Consider the following 19,082-nt stretch of genomic DNA (forward strand, 5'->3'; position numbering starts at 1 on the left):
GAATAAAAGGGCGGCGACTCACCGAATAACAGCAGGAAAAGAGGTATGGGTGAGGGAGGAAGAAATAGGAGAAAAAAACGGGGGAGAACATAGATGATAGAGAGAGAGAGATAAAAGAGAGAAAGAGAATTGAAGAGAGATTTCTGATAGAGAGATTGGAAGAGATGAACAGGGAAGGAAGAGGCGGCGCTACCGGGGGAAAAAGGGGTAGAATTAGGTTTTTTTATTATCTTTTCTTTCTTTATTTTACTTCCGCTTTTATTTCGTTTTTATTACTTACTGACTCGTTTTTTGCAAGTTAACGAAGTAACTGTGTACCAAAATTTGTCGAAAAAAATTTGCAAATTACATTCCAGAAATATCTGAATATTCAAAAGTTATCAAAATAAAATTTCATAATTTTCTTTTTAAATATATTTGGAACGCGCATCAAACCCACATTTAACGAATTAACGAACAAATGTGCGGATGAATAAAAGCCAGAAAATTCTCGAAATAATTTTCAAATTCTCGAAATATTTAAAAGTTAACAAAATAAAATTTTTATGATTTTTGAAGTATTCTGGAATTAAATACTGATTTTACAATTAAATGAGATCAGAAAATCATTTAAAATTAAATAATCAATAAAATATTGATTTCTGAATTTGATAAACCCCTAAAAATAATAAATAAAATTATAAAATAATAGAAATAATTTTAGAAATTTTTTTAGCATTTTTAAGAATAAATATTCAATAAAATCACTTTAAAATGAATTAAATGCATACAGCTCGATAATTAATTATAAAAGTAATCTTCGCGTCTAACCAATCAAACACAATTAACAATATAGCAACACATCGCTAACAGAACCATTGTATATTTTATGTATTTAATATTTCGATAATTACATTTACTGACCGGATCCGAAAATAGGTTACTTAGCCGCTAAGTAACTAAAAGACGATACGATTTTAATATCAGAATTGGATAATTATCAAAACAGAGACTCTTATAAAATACATTATACGAAAATGAGGTAACAATGTCTCGCCTTTTGAGAATATGGATTTTTTATAGGACTATAAAATGATTCACGTATCGAAAATTTCATACCGGGACTCGTACAGGTCAAACCGTACCCCGGATTGAAAAAGTCAAAACACGGAAAGTGTTCAGAATTATCAGATTAGGTTAGGAAGGAGTTTTCGGAAGAGTTTCGGGTTGTAAAAAAGCAAAAACGGTTGAAGTGGGATGATTTTTGATTCTAAAAAGAAATTTTATAATTATGTAAGAATAATCATTATTAATTCTATAAATCCTTATAAAATCATATAATAATCCAAAAATTACCAGAAAAATACCAAAATTGTCTAGATTTAATTCTGGATAATTGGAAATTAAAATATCTCAATTTTATCAGAAATAAACATCCAAATATTATTATCCACCATCAAATAATTCACCAAAATTCACATAAAAATCACATAATATTTATTTATTGATAAAAATAATTACATGATATTTCCCAGACGTTACAATGTAACTTTGAGTCTATAGCTACCTTGTCACTAAGTGAATAGCCACGAAATTTTGACTCTGAAACCGGCTTGTACCATATGCCATAATCAACAATTCCTTGCAAGTATCTTAAAACTCTTTTTGGCGCACCATAATGTATTTGACTTGGATTTTGCATAAATCTTGATAACAGACTACTCGCATACATGATATTTGGTCTTGTATTTTTAAGTAGAGGAGACTTCCGATGAGGCTTCTATATCACGAGCCTTTAATTTTTGCAGACCCATCATCCTTCTTCATCTTTTTTTTTTGCAAAAAGTGGTGTAGCAACTGTTTTACAACCACTCATATTGAACTTTGTTAGAAGGTTAATTGTTTTTTATAAATAAAGATGCCCTCAGCTTCTTGTGTAATTTCAATGCCAAGAAAATGATGCATTAATCCAAGGTCGCTCATTTCAAAAGTTTTCATCATATCTTCTTTGAAATCATGAATCATTTTTTCATTATTTCCTGTATAAAGTCATCTACATACAAGGAAACTATAAGCGTACCACTACCTTGTGTTTTAGTGTAAAATGTAGGCTCGCTTGGACTCCTCCTGAAACCCAGACTTATGAAATAATTATCAATACGACTGTTGTTAAGTGGCATTTATGTCCAAATAGAATGCTCGATAAAGGCTTGAATTGGTATTTTGTACTCGAGTCATTTGTATATTTGATGCGTTTTTGTAGTGTTTTTGTATTTCAGGCATAGTTGAAAGAGTCAAAAGATTTAGCATTGTTTTGGTGCTAAATTGGTGCTAGGAACGTGTCCAGGAAGTTTGCTCATGGATTTCCATCTCAAACCAGCGAAAAAAATAAAAATCAGAGTTTTTTCCAGAAGGTCGGCGCGCCCGCGCTGGTGAAGCGCGAGGCCGCGCCAGGTCAAGTTTCAAGATACCTATTTTGAATAGAAGATTAATTTCTGGACTTCTCTACTAATCAGGGCTGCTATATAATGATAACTTAAGGTCGTTTTTCATAACAAGACGTACCAGAGCTTAAGGGGAAGACATTAAAAAGACCATATAGCACAATTCAACCAAGACTAAGAGGATCTATTTTATTCTTGTGATTCTTTGTTTTAAGGTGAAATCTTGGATGCTAGTTTTCTTATTTGTTGAACCTAATACGCTTGTTTAATGTACTTGGTTTATTATCGTATTTATAAAGACTTAGTTTATTATACCATGCTTTCATCGGAACCCACGGTGATGATGAGTTCGGTTATGGGCTAATCGTTATCGTGGGGTTCTAACGGATTTACTTATTGATTTCAATAGTTGATATGTTTTTATACCTTAGTGTGTGGTGATTGTATGATATCATAGTATTGGTTGTGATTATTCGTCTTATGAGAGTCGCGAACTTATAAGATAGCGTGTTAATCTCTATTGAAGCGAAAGTGAATATAGGGGTTTAGAACTTGCCATGCCAGCATAGGTTCATGTAATTGATATGCATGATTCGTAGGTAATTTTAACCATCTTACTTGCCCTATGTAATCATGATAGATAACATGTGCATTAAACCGTTATGTTGTCAAATTCTATAGACATATAGGGTCTCAATATAATTGGTGTCTATTCAGATTCTATCTTTTTTGTGGATGTCTGGTAGTAAGGTATTCATATAACGAATATTGGCGTTTACTAGTTTCGTGTTATCTGATTAGTGTCATCACCATTGTATTCTAAGGATAAGAACATAAAGGCTATTGAATGAAGTAGTAATGAAGTTAGAATCCCATGTTTGTGTCATATAGTTAATCAATCCTTTTAATCTCTTAATTAATATTCTTTAGTATAATCTCATAGTTATAAACAATCTCAAATTGTGATCATCTTAGCATTGAATAATAACCATATCATTGTTGCATAAGTACATCAATTGAAATTAACGTAAACCAGTCTCTATGGGAACGAACTAGAATTAATTCTATATTACTTGCGATCGCGTATACTTGCGTGAATATTAGCGCGTGTTTTCATCCTAACAAGTTTTTAGCGCCGCTTTCGGGGACTCGGTGTTAATTTTTAGTTTATGTGCTTGACATCAGTGTTCGTTAAAGTTCATTGACTCGGATATTTTACTTACTACTTTGTTTGTTGCTATTTCAGGTACTTTAGAGAGCGTGTATGCTAACGCATTCTCAACTTCGAAAGAAAACACTGGAAAAAGCAGAGGAAAAAGTAGCTGAAGAAATCTTTGTTGAGGAAAAATTTGAAGAAGAATCTCTTTTTGCAATGGGTGAACCAGAAGTAAATACAAAGGCTTTGATGGACTATTCTCAGCCAAAGATCAATGATATTCAGTCTAGCATTGTCCGATCAGCCATCGAGGCTAACATTTTTGAAATCAAAGCTAGCACGATTCAGATGATACAGAATTCAGTTCAGTTTGGGGGTTCTCCAACGGAAGATCCCAACATGCATATTAGAGATTTCATCGAGATTTGCGACACTTTCAAATTCAACAATGTTACTGAAGATACTATTAAGCTAAGACTTTTCCCATTTTCTCCGAGGGATAAAGCTAAGAGCTGGTTACATTCTCTACCACCAGGCTCTATTACCAAATGGGAAGAACTTGCTCAAAAGTTCCTTACTAAGTTCTTTCCTATGGAGAAGACAACTGCAATCATGAATACTCTTACTTAATTTGCACAACAGTCTGTAGAGTCTTTTTGTGAGGCTTGGGAGCGATATAAGGAGATGCTTAGGAAGTGTCCTCACCATGGGATGACTGACTGGATGATCATTAACTGTTTCTATAATGGTTTGGGTGCAACTTCTAGACCCATGCTCGATGCAGCATCGGGTGGAGACTTGTGGGCTAAAAGCTATGATGAAGCTTATGAATTGATTAAACTAATGGCTGCTAATGAATACCAGAATCCTTCTCAGAGACTAACTCAAGGCAAGGTAGCAGGAATTCTGGAGGTAGTTGTAGCTACTGCTATAACTGCTCAGCTTAAGGCTTTGATGATGAAGGTGGATTATTTGGCTAATTATGGAGTTAATCAGATCACTTGTGTCTGTGAGCTTTGCGCTGGTGCCCATGAGACAGAGCAGTATGCTATTTCTAGTGAATTAGCTCAGTTTGTGAGCAACTTTCAGAGTTCGCAGCAGCCTGTTCCAGCCACCTATCATCCCAACAACCGCAATCATCCTAACTTCAGCTGGAGCAATACTCAGAATGCGGTTCAGCAGCCTTATCAGCAGTATACAGCAAAGCAATACAACCATCCTGGTTTTTAGCAACCGCAATATGCACCAAGACAACAACTCCAACTGCAACAATCTAATGAAAAATCTGAATTGGAGGAGTTGAGGCTCATATGCAAGAGCCAAGCGGTGTCTATCAAGATCTTGGAGAATCAAATTGGACAAATTGCCAATACCTTATTGAATCGTCAACCTGGTTCACTACCTAGTGACACGGAAGTTCCAGGAAAGAAGGAAGCTAAATAGCAGGTTAAGGCAACCACATTGAGGTCTGGGAAGGTTGCAAATCCCGAAAAATCTCAAGTTTCGGAAGAAGAAGCTGTGGATGAAGAAGAAGTGCAGAAGGAAGTAGAAGTGGAACCAAGGTAGACTACTGTGGAACACACTCCTCCCAAGGGTAATACAAGGGAGAAACAGATCTATCCTCCACCTCCTTTTTCTAAGAGGTTGCAGAAGAAAAAGTTGGATAAGCAGTTTGAGAAGTTTCTGGAGGTGTTCAAGAAACTTTATATTAACATACCTTTCGCTGAAACTCTTGAACAGATGCCTAGTTATGCGAAGTTTATGAAGGGTATTCTCTCTCAGAAAGTGAAGCTTGATGACTTAGAGACCGTTGCTCTTATGGAGGAGTGCAGTGATGTGCTGCAACAGAAGTTGCCTCCGAAGCTTAAAGATCGTGGAAGCTTCACTATTCCTTGCACTATCGTAAACTTGTCATTCGACAGGTGTTTGTGTGATTTGGGAGCTAGCATCAATCTGATGCCTTTGTGTGTTTTCAAGAAGTTGGATTTACCTGATCCGAAGCCTACTTATATGTCCTTACAGTGGGCTGATCGCTCAATTACATATCCATGAGACATTGTGGAGGATGTCTTGGTCAAAGTAGACAAACTCATCTTACCTGCTGATTTTGTAATTCTTGATTTCGAGGAGGATAAGAAGAATCCCATAATCTTGGGAAGACCATTCTTGGCTACTGGCCGAACCTTGATAGATGTGCAGAAGGGTGAGCTTACTATGCGAGTGCTGGATCAAGATGTGACTTTCAATATATTCAATGCCATGAAATTCCCGACTGAAAATGAGGAGTGCTTAAAAGTGGAGTTGGTCGATTATGTGGTTACTTCAGAACTTGATCAAATGCTAAGGTCTGATGCCTTAGAGAAGGCCTTGTTGGGGAATTCAGATAGTGAAGATGACGAAGGTGATGAGCAGTTGCAATATTTGAATGCTTCTCCTTGAAACAGAAGGCTGGATATGCCTTTTGAATCTCTTGGAATGTCAGAACTGAAAAATGCTGAGGGGCCACTCAAGCCTTCTATTGAGGAAGCTCCTACACTAGAGCTTAAACCATTGCTTGAATACTTAAGGTGTGTTTTTTTAAGCGATACATCTACTTTTCCTGTTATTATTACATCTGACCTTTTAGGTGGTGATGAGGAAAAGCTTTTGAGAATTCTAAGAGAGTTCAAATCGGCAATTGGATGGACTATAGCATATATCGAGAGAATCATCCCTTCTTATTATATGCACAAATTTCTGCTAGAGGAAGGGAACAAGCCGACTGTTGAGCAGTATAGAAGGCTTAATCCGATCATGAAAGAGGTTGTGAAGATGGAAATTCTCAAGTGGCTAGATGCAGGGATCATCTACCCTATTTCTGATAGTTCGTGGGTGAGTTTGGTTCAGTGTGTGCCAAAGAAAGAAGGTATCACAGTTCTTGCTAATGAGAAGAATGAGCTCATTCCTACTCGAATAGTTAGGGGGTGGAGAGTGTGCATGGATTACAGGAAGCTGAATAAAGCCACGAGGAAGGATCACTTTCCTCTTCCTTTTATTGATCAGATGCTTGATAGGTGGTAAGTGGCATTTCCGTCCACTTAGAATGCTCTATAAAGTCTTTAAGTGATGTTTTGTACTCGAGTTATTTGTGTATTTGATGTGTTTTTGTAGTGTTTTTGCATTTCAGACATAAATAAAAGAATCAGGAGATTTAGCATTATTTTGGTGCTAAATTAGTGTTAGGATGGTGCTCAGGAAGATTGCTTGAGGATTTCTAACTCAAACCATCCAAGAAAATAGAAAACTAAAGATTTTCCAGAAGTCAGCGCAGCCGTGCTATAGTAGCTCACGGCCGCGTCGAAGATGCAGAATTGCGGCGCGCCCGCATTGTTGAAGCGCGCGGCCGCGCCGGGTCGATTTGCAGGAATCTTGTTTCTACTACAATTCTGATTTTCTGGACTTCTAATCTACATGGGTTGCTATATAATGTTAACTTAAGATCGTTTTTCATAACAAGACGTACCAAAGCTTAAGGAGAAGGCGTAAGAATACCGTATAGCACAATTCAACCAAGGCGAAGAGGATCTTGATTATTCTTGTGATTCTTTATTTTAAGTTGTAATCTTGGATGCTAGTTTTCTTATTTGTGAACTATACTCTTGTTACGTACTTGGTTTATTATTTATTCAGTATAAATACTATGTTTGTTATACCATGCTTTCATCGAAACCCACGTTGATGATGAGTCCGATTATGGGCTAATCGTTATCGTGGGGTTCTAGCGGATTTACTTATGGATTTCTTTAGTTAAATTGTTTCGGTACCTTAGTGTGTGGTGACTGTATGATATCCTAAGTATTGGTTGTGCTTATTCATCTTATGAGCGTCGCGAACTTATAAGATAGCGTGTTAATCTTTAATGAAGCGAAAATGAATTTAGGGGTTTAGAACTTGTCATGCTAGCATAGGTTCATGTATTTAATATGCATAATTTGTAGGTAATTTTAACCAGCTTACTTGCCCTATGTAATCATGATAGATAACTTGTGCATTAAACTGTTATGTTGTCAAATTCTATAGACATATAGGGTCTCAGTATAATTGGTATCTATTCAGCTTCTATCTCTTTAGTGGATGTCTGGTAGTAGGTTATTCGTACAACGAAAGTTGGCGTTTACTAGTTTCGTGTTATCTGATTAGTGTTATCACCATTGCATGCTAAGGTTAAGAACAAAAAGGCTATTGAATGAAGTAGTAATGAAGTTAGAATCCCATGTTTGTGTCATATAGTTAATTACTCCTTTAAATATCTTAGTTAATGTTCTTTAGTATAATCTGTAGTTAATCTTAGTTATAAAAAATCTCAAATTGTTAATCGTCTTAGCATTGAATAATAACCATACCATTATTGCATAAGTGCATTGATTGAAATTAACCTAAACCAGTCTGTGGGAATGAACTAGAATTAATTCTATATTACTTGCAATCGCATATACTTGCGTGAATATTAGCGTGTATTTTCTTCCTAACAAGTTTTTGGTGCCGCTGCCGGGGACTCGGTGTTAATTTTTAGTTTATGTGTTCGTCATCAATGATCGTTAAAGTTCATTGACTCGGACATTGTTACTTACTTATTTCCTTGTCGTGTTTCAGGTACTCTAGCGAGCGTGTATGCATACGCGTTCTTGGTCTTGTAAAAGAACACTGGATCAAGTTGAGGAAGAAGTTATAGTAGCTCAGAAAGTTTTTGAGGAAGTTCTTGTCGAGGAGAAAGTTGAAGAAGAAGCTCTTATTCCAATGGGGTAACTAGAAGCGAATACAAAGGCTTTGATAGATTAGTCTCAACCAAAGATTAATGATATTCAGTCTAGCATTGTCCGACCAGCCATCTTAGCTAATACCTTTGAGATCAAGTCGAGCACGATCCAGATGATACAGAACTCAGTTAAATTTGGGGGTTCTCTGACAAAAGATCCCAACATGCACATCAGAGATTTCATCGAGATCTGTGACACTTTCAAGTTCAATGGAGTTTCTGAAGATGCTATTAATTTGAGGCTTTTCCCATTCTCTCTGCGGGATAAAGCTAAGTGCTGGTTACATTCTCTACCATCAGGGTCTATCACCAAATGGGAGGATCTTGCTCAAAAGTTCCTAACTAAATTCTTTCCTATGGCGAAGACTGCTGCAATCAGAAACACACTTACTCAATTTGCTCAGCAATCTGGAGAATCTTTATGTGAGGCTTGGGATCGCTACAAAGAGATGCTTATAAAGTGTCATCACCATGGGATGCCTGGCTGGATGATCATTAACTGCTTTTATAATGGATTGGGTGCTACTTATAGACCCATGCTTGATGCAGCATCAGGAGGAGCATTATGAGGTAAAAGCTATGACGAAGTTTATGAATTAATTGAGCTGATGGCTGCCAATAAATACCAGAACCCAACTTAGAGACTACCTCAAGGTAAGGTAGCAGGCATTCTGGAGGTAGATGCAGCTACTGATATAGTTGCTCAGCTTAAGGCTTTGGCGATGAAGGTGGATTCTTTGGCTAATTATGGAGTTAATCAGATCACTAGTGTCTGTGAGCTTTGTCCTGGTGCCCATGAGACAGAGCAGTGTGTTATTTCTAGTGAATCAGCTCAGTTTATGAGCAACTTTCAGAGGTCGCAGCAGCCTGTTCCGGCCACCTATCATCCCAACAAATGCAATCATCCTAACTTCAGCTGGAGCAATACTCAGAATGCGGTTCAGCAGCCTTATTAGCAGTATGCATCAAAACAATACAGCCCCCCTGGTTTTCAGCAACCGTAATATGCACTAAGACAACAACTCCAGCTGCAACAGTCTAATAAAAAATCTGAATTGGAGGAGTTGAGGCTCATGTGCAAGAACCAAGCGTTGTCTATCAAGACCTTGGAGAATCAAATTGGGCATATTGTCAATGCCTTGCTTAATCGTCAACCTGGTACACTCCCTAGTGACACTGAAGTGCCACAAAAAAGGGAAGCTAAGGAGAGGTTAAGGCAATTACATTGAGGTTTGGGAAGGTTGCAAATCCCGAAAAATCTCAAGTTTTGGGAGATAAAGCTATGAATGAGAAAAAAGTGCAGAAGGAAGCACAAATGGAACCAAGAAAGACTACTGTGGAACACACACCTCCTGAGGGTAATACAGGGGAGAAACAGATCTATCCTCCACCTCCTTTTCCTAAGAGGCTGCATAAGAAAAAGCTGGATAAGCAGTTCGAGAAGTTTCTGGAGGTGTTCAAGAAACTTTATATCAATATACCTTTCACTGAAGCTCTTGAACATATGCCTAGTTATGCGAAGTTTATAAAAGGTATTCTCTCTCGGAAAGTGAAGCTTGATGACTTAGAAATCGTTGCTCTTACGGAGGAATGCAGTGTTGTGCTGCAACAGATGTTGCCTCTGAAGCTTAAAGATCCTGGAAGCTTCACTATTTCTTGTACCATTGGAAAAGTGTCATTTGACAAATGCTTATGTGACTTGGGAGCTAGCATCAATCTGATGCCCTTGTCAATCTTCAAGAAATTGGACATACCTGATCCAAAGCCTACTTATATGACCTTGTAGTTGGCCGATTATTCTATTTTACATCCACGTGGCATTGTGGAGGATGTCTTGGTCAAGGTGGATAAACTCATCTTTCCTGCTGATTTTGTAATTCTTGATTTCGAGGAGGATAAGAAGATTCACATAATCTTGGGAAGAACATTCTTGGCTATTGGCTGAACATTGATTGATGTGCAGAAGGGTGAGCTTACTATGTGAGTGCTGGATCAGGATGTGACGTTCAATTTTTTAATGCCATAAAATTCCTGACTGAAAACAAGGAGTGCTTAAAAGTGGAGTTGGTTGATTCCGTGGTTACTTCAGAACTTGATCAAATGCTAAGGTATGATGCCTTAGAGAAGGCCTTGTTGGGGAATTCAGATAGTGAAGATGATGAAGGTGATAAACAGTTGCAGTATTTGAATGCTTCTCCTTGGAAGCGAAGGCTAGACATGCCTTTTGAATCTCTTAGATTGAAGGAGTTGAACAAATCTCCAAAGTGCCTCAAGCTATCTATTGAAGAAACTCCTACACTTGAGCTTAAACCATTGCCTGAGCACTTAAGGTATGCTTTTTTAGGTGATGCATCTACTTTGTCTGTTATTATTGCATCTGACCTTTCAGGTAGTGATGAGGAAAAGCTCTTAAGAATTCTGAGAGAGTTCAAGTCGGCAATTGGATAGACTATAGCAGGTATCAAGGGAATCAACCCTTCTTACTGTATGCATAAAATTCCGCTAGAAGAAGGTAGTAAGCCTATTCTTAATCCGATCAAGAAAGAAGTTGTGAAGAAATAAATCCTCAAATGGCTAAATACAGGGATCATCTATCCCATTTCTGACAGTTTTTGGGTGAGTCCAGTTTAGTGTGTGCAGAAGAAAGGAGGTATCACCGTTGTTGCTAATGAAAAGAATGAGCTCATTCCCACTCGAACAGTCATGGGGTTGAGAGTTTGCATGGATTACAGGAAGCTGAACAAGGCCACAAGAAAGGATCATTTCCCTCTTCCGTTTATTGATCAGATGCTTGACAGATTGGCTGGGCATGAGTACTATTTTCTTATGGATGGCTATTCGGGTTATAATCAGATTTCTATTGCTCTAGAGTATCAGGAAAAGACTACTTTCACATGTCTATTTGGGACTTTTTCCTTTAGAAGAGTTTCTTTTGGGTTGTGTGTTGCACCTGCCACATTTCAGAGATGCATGATGGCTATCTTCTCTGACATGATTGGTCAAAATGTGGAGGTGTTTATGGATGATTTTTCTGTGTTCGGAGATTCTTTTGACGAGTGATTACAGAATCTAGTCACAGTTCTTAAAAGGTGTGTTGAGAACAATCTGGTTCTCAACTGGGAAAAATGTCATTTTATGGTGCGACATGGCACTATTCTTGGGCACAAGGTCTCTAGTAATGGTCTTGAGGTGGACAAAGCCAAGGAGGGGGTTATCGAAAACCTTCCTCCAGCAATTTCTGTTAAGGGAGTTCGCAGCTTTCTTGGTCATGCGGGTTTCTATCGGCGATTCATCAAAGACTTCTCTAAAAACTCTAAACCCTTGTGCAATCTTCTAAATATTGATGTCCCTTTCAAGTTTGATGACGAGTGTCTTGCTGCTTTCGAGATCTTAAAAGAGAATTTAATCACGGCACCTGTCATAACTGCACCTAATTGGGATGAACCTTTTGAGATGATGTGCGATGCAAGCGACTATATAGTTGGAGCAGTTCTTGGATAGAGAAAGAATAACATATTTCATGTGGTCTACTATGCTAGTAAGACCCTCAATGGTGCTCAACTGAACTATACAACTACTGAAAAAGAGCTATTGGCTATTGTCTATGGTTTTGAGAAGTTTCTATCTTATTTGCTTGGGACGAAGGTGATAGTTTTCACTGATCACTCTGCTATTCGATATCTCGTCTCGAAGAAGGACTCGAAGCCTAGACTGATTCGATGGGTTCTTTTACTTCATGAATTTGAGTTGGAGATCAAGGACATAAAGGGTACTGAGAATCAAGTCGCTGATCATCTCTCTCATTTAGAAGATCAAAGTGTAACTTCACAGGATAAGACGTTGATAAATGAGTCTTTTCCCGATGTGCATTTGTTTGGAGTGCAAAAAGAAGAACCGTGGTTTGCAAACATTGTGAACTACATTGTGAGTAATATCATGCCTCAAGACTTGTTTTCTACTCAAAGGAAGAAGTTTCTTCATGAGGTGAAGCAGTACACATGGGATTAGAGCTGACCAAATCATCAGGAGATGTATCCCGTACAGCGAAACGGGGGGATCTTTCCAGATTGCCATTCGACTGCTTATGGAGGCCACTACGGTGGAGAAAAAATGGCAGCTCGTATCCTTCAAGCAGGATTTTTCTGGTCTACATTGTTTAAGGATGCACATCAATTTGTTTTGAAGTGTGATCGTTGCCAGCGTATGGGTAATATATCTAAGAGGGATGAGATGCATCTTAATGTGCTTCTCGAGGTTTAAGTCTTCGATGTTTAGGGAATTGACTTCATGGGGCCATTTGTCTCATCTTGCAATAATCAGTATATCTTGTTGGCGGTTGATTATGTTTTGAAATTGGTGAAAGTCAAGGCTTTGCCGATAAATGATGTGAAGGTAGTGCTGAGTTTTCTTCATAAGCAGATATTCATAAGATTTGGGACTCCAAGAGTCATAATCAGTGATTAGGGATCGTATTTCTACAATCACAAGTTCACTGCTATGATGCAATGATATAATGTGTATCATCGTATTACTACAGCCTACCATCCTCAGATTAATGTTCAAGCTGAGGTATCTAACAGAGAGATCAAGTGTATTCTAGAGAAAGTTGTGTGTCCATCAAGGAAGGATTGGTCTTTGAAGCTTGATGAAGTTGTTTGGGCGTATCAAACAACATATAAAATTGAATACAAAATAATTCAAACCCGAATTTTACTCTTCCACCTCCCATATTTCCCTCTCCAAATCAATTTCAATCAACCCCATTACTCCCATTATTCCCATAATCAATTCCCATTTCTTTTCCATAACTAATTATGTAACACCCCCAAATCCGGGGTCGGGGATCCCGGTTGTCACGAGTTCCATTTCCCTTAATAACACCAAATCTTAATAAACAATCAACTACTCTATACTGTGACCCCATAATAAATACACACACCACAAGTTATAGTCTCAAAGATGAATATCCAAAAATAACACGAGTCATTTTATTCCAAAATTATATGCCATTACACCTTAAAAGGGTTTCTGAATAAATTTACATTTCTTTGCCATTATTACAATTGATAGAGATACATAAGTCTGGTACATCAAAAGTTGAAAGCCTAGCCTATTGGTAGTTCCTACCTCAGCTACAGCGACATCAACGCCTATAGGAAACTGCAGAACATTTCCTATCCGCTCGCGAATTGGGAGCTTGGTCTTGTTCATCTTATCTATCTGATGATGTGTGATGAAAGAATAAAGCAAGGGTGAGCAACAAGCCCACCGAAATAATATGTATAATAATTAACAATATATGAGCATTCTCATAGTACTCATGAAAGTCTTGGTCAAGAAGAAATGAACCAAGCTGATATCTTAACGCGACCAAGTCGCAAAATATTCAGTATATATATACATATATACTTTTCACGATCTTTGAAATCCTCTGACATGTATAATATACACAGAGTTCCAGTTTATAACTGTATAAAATATCGTTGCAAGGTGATCTCTTACATCTAACCTTGTCTCAACATTTTCCCGAAAATCTTTGACATGCACAAGATAATCATTTACTAGATATAAGTTTAAAAGATGAAGTTATAAGATACTCCAATATACTTATATCCGAATACTGCTTGAACTACCACCGTTCAAGTTATAATCAGTTTCAAAAGTTCATCACCCAGATGAGACTACAAGATAAGACTTGAATAGATTCAATCCTTGAAATATCATTATAAATAATGAAGTTACGAGATACTTCATTAAGTCCCGATATATATATATATATACACCTATATATATATACATTTCATACACTCCTTGAAAACCTCTGTTATGAAAATTATAAACAGAGTTGCAATATCCAATGAATTTTGGAAAGGGGAAAACCTTGGCATAAACCTGATATCTTGCTGATCAGGCAAAGATACCAATAAGTAACCTTTTCTACTAGTAGACGGACGAATTCCCCACTGGTCATCACCCTGGTCGCAATAGAACCTTATGATGGACTGCCACTCAGCCACTTACGCATTTGATGGACTCCCACTGAGCCACTTACACTTTCATGGACGCTCACTGAGCCCATGTTGCTTATGCCGACTCAAATAGATGGACTTACTTCCCGAACGTTGGGTAAGTAATCAATTCATTTACCAAAACCGCAACCTTGTCGCAAATATAAAATACACCACAGAGCCGGATCCCTCTGGTTTTGAGCGAGTATTTAAATTCCCTTTAAAAGGAAGATCTTAAATATATAAAAAATGAGTTTTGGGATCCGCTCTAACTTTTAAAAATCATTTTAAAGACTCGAAAACACTTTAAAGAGTGTTTGGAGTATGCTGATTTAATAAAGTAAATCAGTCCCAATATATTAGAAAATATCTGAATATTATTATTTAAATAATATTCCCATAAACAATAATCTTTATACAAATAATTGAAGTAGAAGTTGTAAAACTTATACTTGAAATGAGTATTAAATAACCAAAGATATACTTATACGAAAGTACTATCTTTATTTGAATAATCAAAAATAAGTTTGATTATCGACACCTTATTCTTTAATAAAATAAAGAATATATTTCAGTAAATAATCGGAGTCATAGGTCCTCAAATGGATATTCAAATAATATTCATTAAATAATATAAACTGAGTCATAAGTCCCCGAATGAATATTCAAATAATATTCAGTTAATAAAATAAACTGAGTCATAAGCCCTCGAATGAATATTCGAAATAATATTCATTAAATAAAATAAAAGGAGTCATAAGCCCTCGAATGAATATTCGAATAATATTCAATAAAAAAAGGAGTCATAAGCCCCCGAATGAATATTCGAAATAATATTCATTAAATAAAATAAAAAGAGTCATAAGCCCCCGAATGAATATTCGAAATAATATTCATTAAATAAAATAAAAGGAGTCATAAGCCCCCGAATGAATATTCGAAATAATATTCATTAAATAATATAAAGTTATCGAATAAACGTTATTCGATTAATAGTTTTGAAAACTACATCAATATATATATATATATATATATATATATATATATATATATATATAATATACTCGGGAACATCTACTTCCGGTTTTAGAAAAGGGTTCACCTTTGGGTCCCCTACACTCAGGGTATACGCAACTACTGCTTATCTCTAGCATAGGTATTATGCAACTAATAAGCATTTGAACCAACAGATATAAAATCAAGAATACGAAACAGGCATGCATATATATCATATCAACATGCTCCAATATATCGCAAGAATTTGCTAATAACAATCATGCACTTATCACAAGATAATGCATATACATATATACATCACAACAACAGTATAACGGGTAGAAAACTTGTCTGAGTGCTCCCGGATAGACTTAAGCTTAGAGTGGGTCCGATAACCTATGAACAATAACATACGTTGGAATTAAACCCCGGTCGCTTAAGAAACTAGACTTTAACCATTTAGAGTCCTAACGTTCGCTTTCGCGCTTAACGATTCAATTAAGTCGCTCGAGTACCCTCGGCTCCACCATTTTTAATAAATTAGCCATTAAGAGTTTTAAGGCGATTCTTTCGCGAGCACCTTACCAACTGCCTAATCCACTTTACATAAATGTTTCATACCCCAAATAGTCATTTAAAGTCCTTAACCAAGGTTTCAAAGTAAGGCGAGGGGTTATGGTTCGGTCGCGAAACACCGTTACATAAAACGGTCGTTTCTCCTAAACCGTACATCGGATTCAAACGAACCACATATCAAAACGAAGCTCGTAACATGAACTATCTAATCATGGCAATGGTAAAAACCTAACAGGGAGTTCTAGGGTCCTGATGTTAAGAGCAAAAATAGTCTAAAGTAAATCGGACATTACGACGGCTATGTTTACGCGATTTCCCAAATTTTTACCATTCCAAATCATATCAATCCAACTACCAATCAACAACAACTCAAGATACAAATCAATGCTACTGATTTCAGTCATAATAAGATCAAGGATCTCAATCCAATCATATATTATAACATCTCCAAATTCAACTAAACTACTTAACAATTAAGCTCGAATCATGCTTATCATTCAAATTACTACTCATCCATCCAAACCATCTCCAAACTTCAACATTCAAACTTATTACTAAAGGGTGTGAAGATTTATACCTTTCTTGGAGGGTGGAAAGTTACTAGGAAGCCTTATGGAGCCTCCTACAAGCTTGATCTTTCCAAAGAAATTAAGAACACAAAGTTAGGCTTTAAAGTTTCTAAAAGTCCGATTGAAAGAACTATAAAAATGAGGGTCTTACCGTGCTTATTTGGACGAGACTTGTGAACAAGAGTTGTAGGCCATCTCAATACCTTTCCAACGAGGTATAGAACACAACATATGAGTGAGTATTGAAGGAGATATGGCAGTTTGAAGTTGCTGTGTTTATTTTGGCCGAGAGCTTGATGAAGAAAAGGGAAGAGCTTTGTGTTTTTTGTGATTTGTTTTGATTGGCCTTGGTTGACTTTTGTTTTGTTTTAATCATTTTTAACCATGAAAAAAAAATTGTGTGGTTATAAATCAACCACACTTCTTTCCCTTATGTCATGCTTTGGTCATCATGTGATGTCACCCTCCACACTTGTCCTCTTCTTGTTGGTTTGATGACATCATCATCCCTAACCTCCTTGATTAACTCTTAATTGCTTGCCTAATGACTGCTGATCTGTTATACGGTTCGCTTAACTTTCGTTTTCGTTTATCGTTTGAGGGATCATACCCGGGATCTTATTACTTAGGTTTCTTTAACCTTTCTCAATACATTATATTACTTTCATGATCCTCTCTTTTAATCCTTGAATTTAAATCCTTTTTATTCTGTTACCTTATACTCAATTCTCTCTGTATCTGGTAGATTTTCGGAAAAAATCAAAGTGTTCGAATTTGGATTCTGACGATCTTTACATACACTTATTTATCATATAGAGTACTAATAATATCCCAGAAGATCAATAAAAGAGCCCCTACATAGTGTGGCATGAAAAGTTTTCTTATTCAGCATAATCAGCAAAACACTATTCATAAGGGTTTCAAAAATTCTAAAAATTGGGGTTATTACAGTCTCCCCTCCTTAAAAGGATTTCGTCCCGGAATCAGATAGAAAATGAATAGGGATACTTTCTTAGCATTGCACTTTCTTATTCTCAAGTAAATTTTCCCACATTGTGGTTCTTCCATCAAACTCTGAATAGTTTGATAACCCTTCTCCTAAGCACTTGTTCCTTTTTCAATCTATAACCCTTCCTGGTTGCTCCATTTAGGTTATATCGTGTTGCATGTCTATGCGCTCATATGCCCTTATTTGTCTGGCATCCGAATTATACTTCCTTAATATTGATACGTGGAACACGTTATGATCTTGCTACATGTTCGGGGGTAGGGCTAGCTCATATGCTAACTTCCTAGTACGTCTTAATACCTCAAAGGGTCCAACAATTCGTGGGCTTAGCTTTCTTTTCTTTCCGAACCTCATCCATCATTTCCAAGGGAATACCTATAACAGCACTAGGTCCCCTACTTCCTATTCCTTGTCCTTTCATATCAAATCAACATACTTCGTGTGCCCATCTTGGGCTACTACCAGCCGTCCTCTAATTAAATCTATTATATCCTTGGTCCTTTGGACCACTGTTGGTCTAAGCATCTTGCGCTCTGCAACATCATCATATCATAAGGGAGATCGACATTGTCTTCCCTCAAGGATCTTATAAGGCGACATCTCGATAATGACATATGATCTATTTTCATAAGAAAACTCAATCCGCGTTAAGTGATCATTCTAAATTCATTCAAGTCTATTGCACAGACTCTCATCATAGCTTCTAGCTCTATGGCTTTTGCTTCTCAATACCCATTCTTTTCCAGTTTGTAGTCATTATTATCTTCCGTACATAATACTATACTGGTTACACTTTTGCTCGTTAGCGTTCTATAACCTTTTAATAACCACGTCAACCTTAGTATCACGAACGCGTTAGAATCGGAATACCACCGTACTGATACTACTTCCTTTAGCTGCTTCCATCTTCGAAAGCTTGGTCCTTCATATAGAAGTAAAAGAATTTATTGAGAGATCACTATGATCATGAATACTTGTTATATCGCATAGTTAGTACAGAAGGTGGCCAACCTTTAGTACTTGACAAGCAATTAAACAATAGATGGTATCCTACTAGGCTTCTATCACACAGATAGATAGTCATTCGGCAATACCTCCCCTTCTAGAAGGGTTGTTCTTCTCAGCTTATATGAAATGAAAAGGAGAGAAAAGAACGAACTGAAGAGAATTGTATATATATAAACTATACTGCCACAAAATATCTGGCTTGGAATCTACCTCTGAACTATAGAGGTTTGTCATAGGAGAACAAATCATATACGTATATATATCAACATCAAGTATTATCGCATCGCATTTCACATGCTTAAATATTTTTGCTATTCCGTCCATCATTCTATGGACCCATGCTCTTCCTCGAGCTTATACACAATCACCTTTGAAACTCCCTCGACATTGAAAATCGAATCTGGGATCTCATTCTAGACATCATCATTACTAGAATTCTATGCTTGCGTCGCAACCTTCCTCGTATAGTCATACGACCCTCTATTGATAAGGAGGAATAAATATTCAATAGGTAAATAATCTACTTAATTAGTCTATTCAAT

At 36.8% G+C, this 19,082-nt stretch overlaps 2 non-coding genes across 2 annotated transcripts; both read right to left on the minus strand.

Annotated features, from left to right (window-relative positions):
- Positions 1-4,185: 4,185 nt before the first annotated feature.
- On the minus strand, positions 4,186-4,292 carry LOC141694010 (small nucleolar RNA R71). The gene has a single exon (XR_012563343.1). It is a non-coding gene; the product is annotated as a small nucleolar RNA R71 (small nucleolar RNA).
- Positions 4,293-8,745: 4,453 nt separating this feature from the next.
- LOC141694912 (small nucleolar RNA R71) lies at positions 8,746-8,852 on the minus strand. Its single transcript, XR_012564191.1, has one exon. It is a non-coding gene; the product is annotated as a small nucleolar RNA R71 (small nucleolar RNA).
- Positions 8,853-19,082: the final 10,230 nt, after the last annotated feature.

Source organism: Apium graveolens, chromosome 10 (genome assembly GCF_009905375.1).
Source record: "Apium graveolens cultivar Ventura chromosome 10, ASM990537v1, whole genome shotgun sequence".
In the NCBI taxonomy this organism is placed as follows: domain Eukaryota; kingdom Viridiplantae; phylum Streptophyta; class Magnoliopsida; order Apiales; family Apiaceae; genus Apium; species Apium graveolens.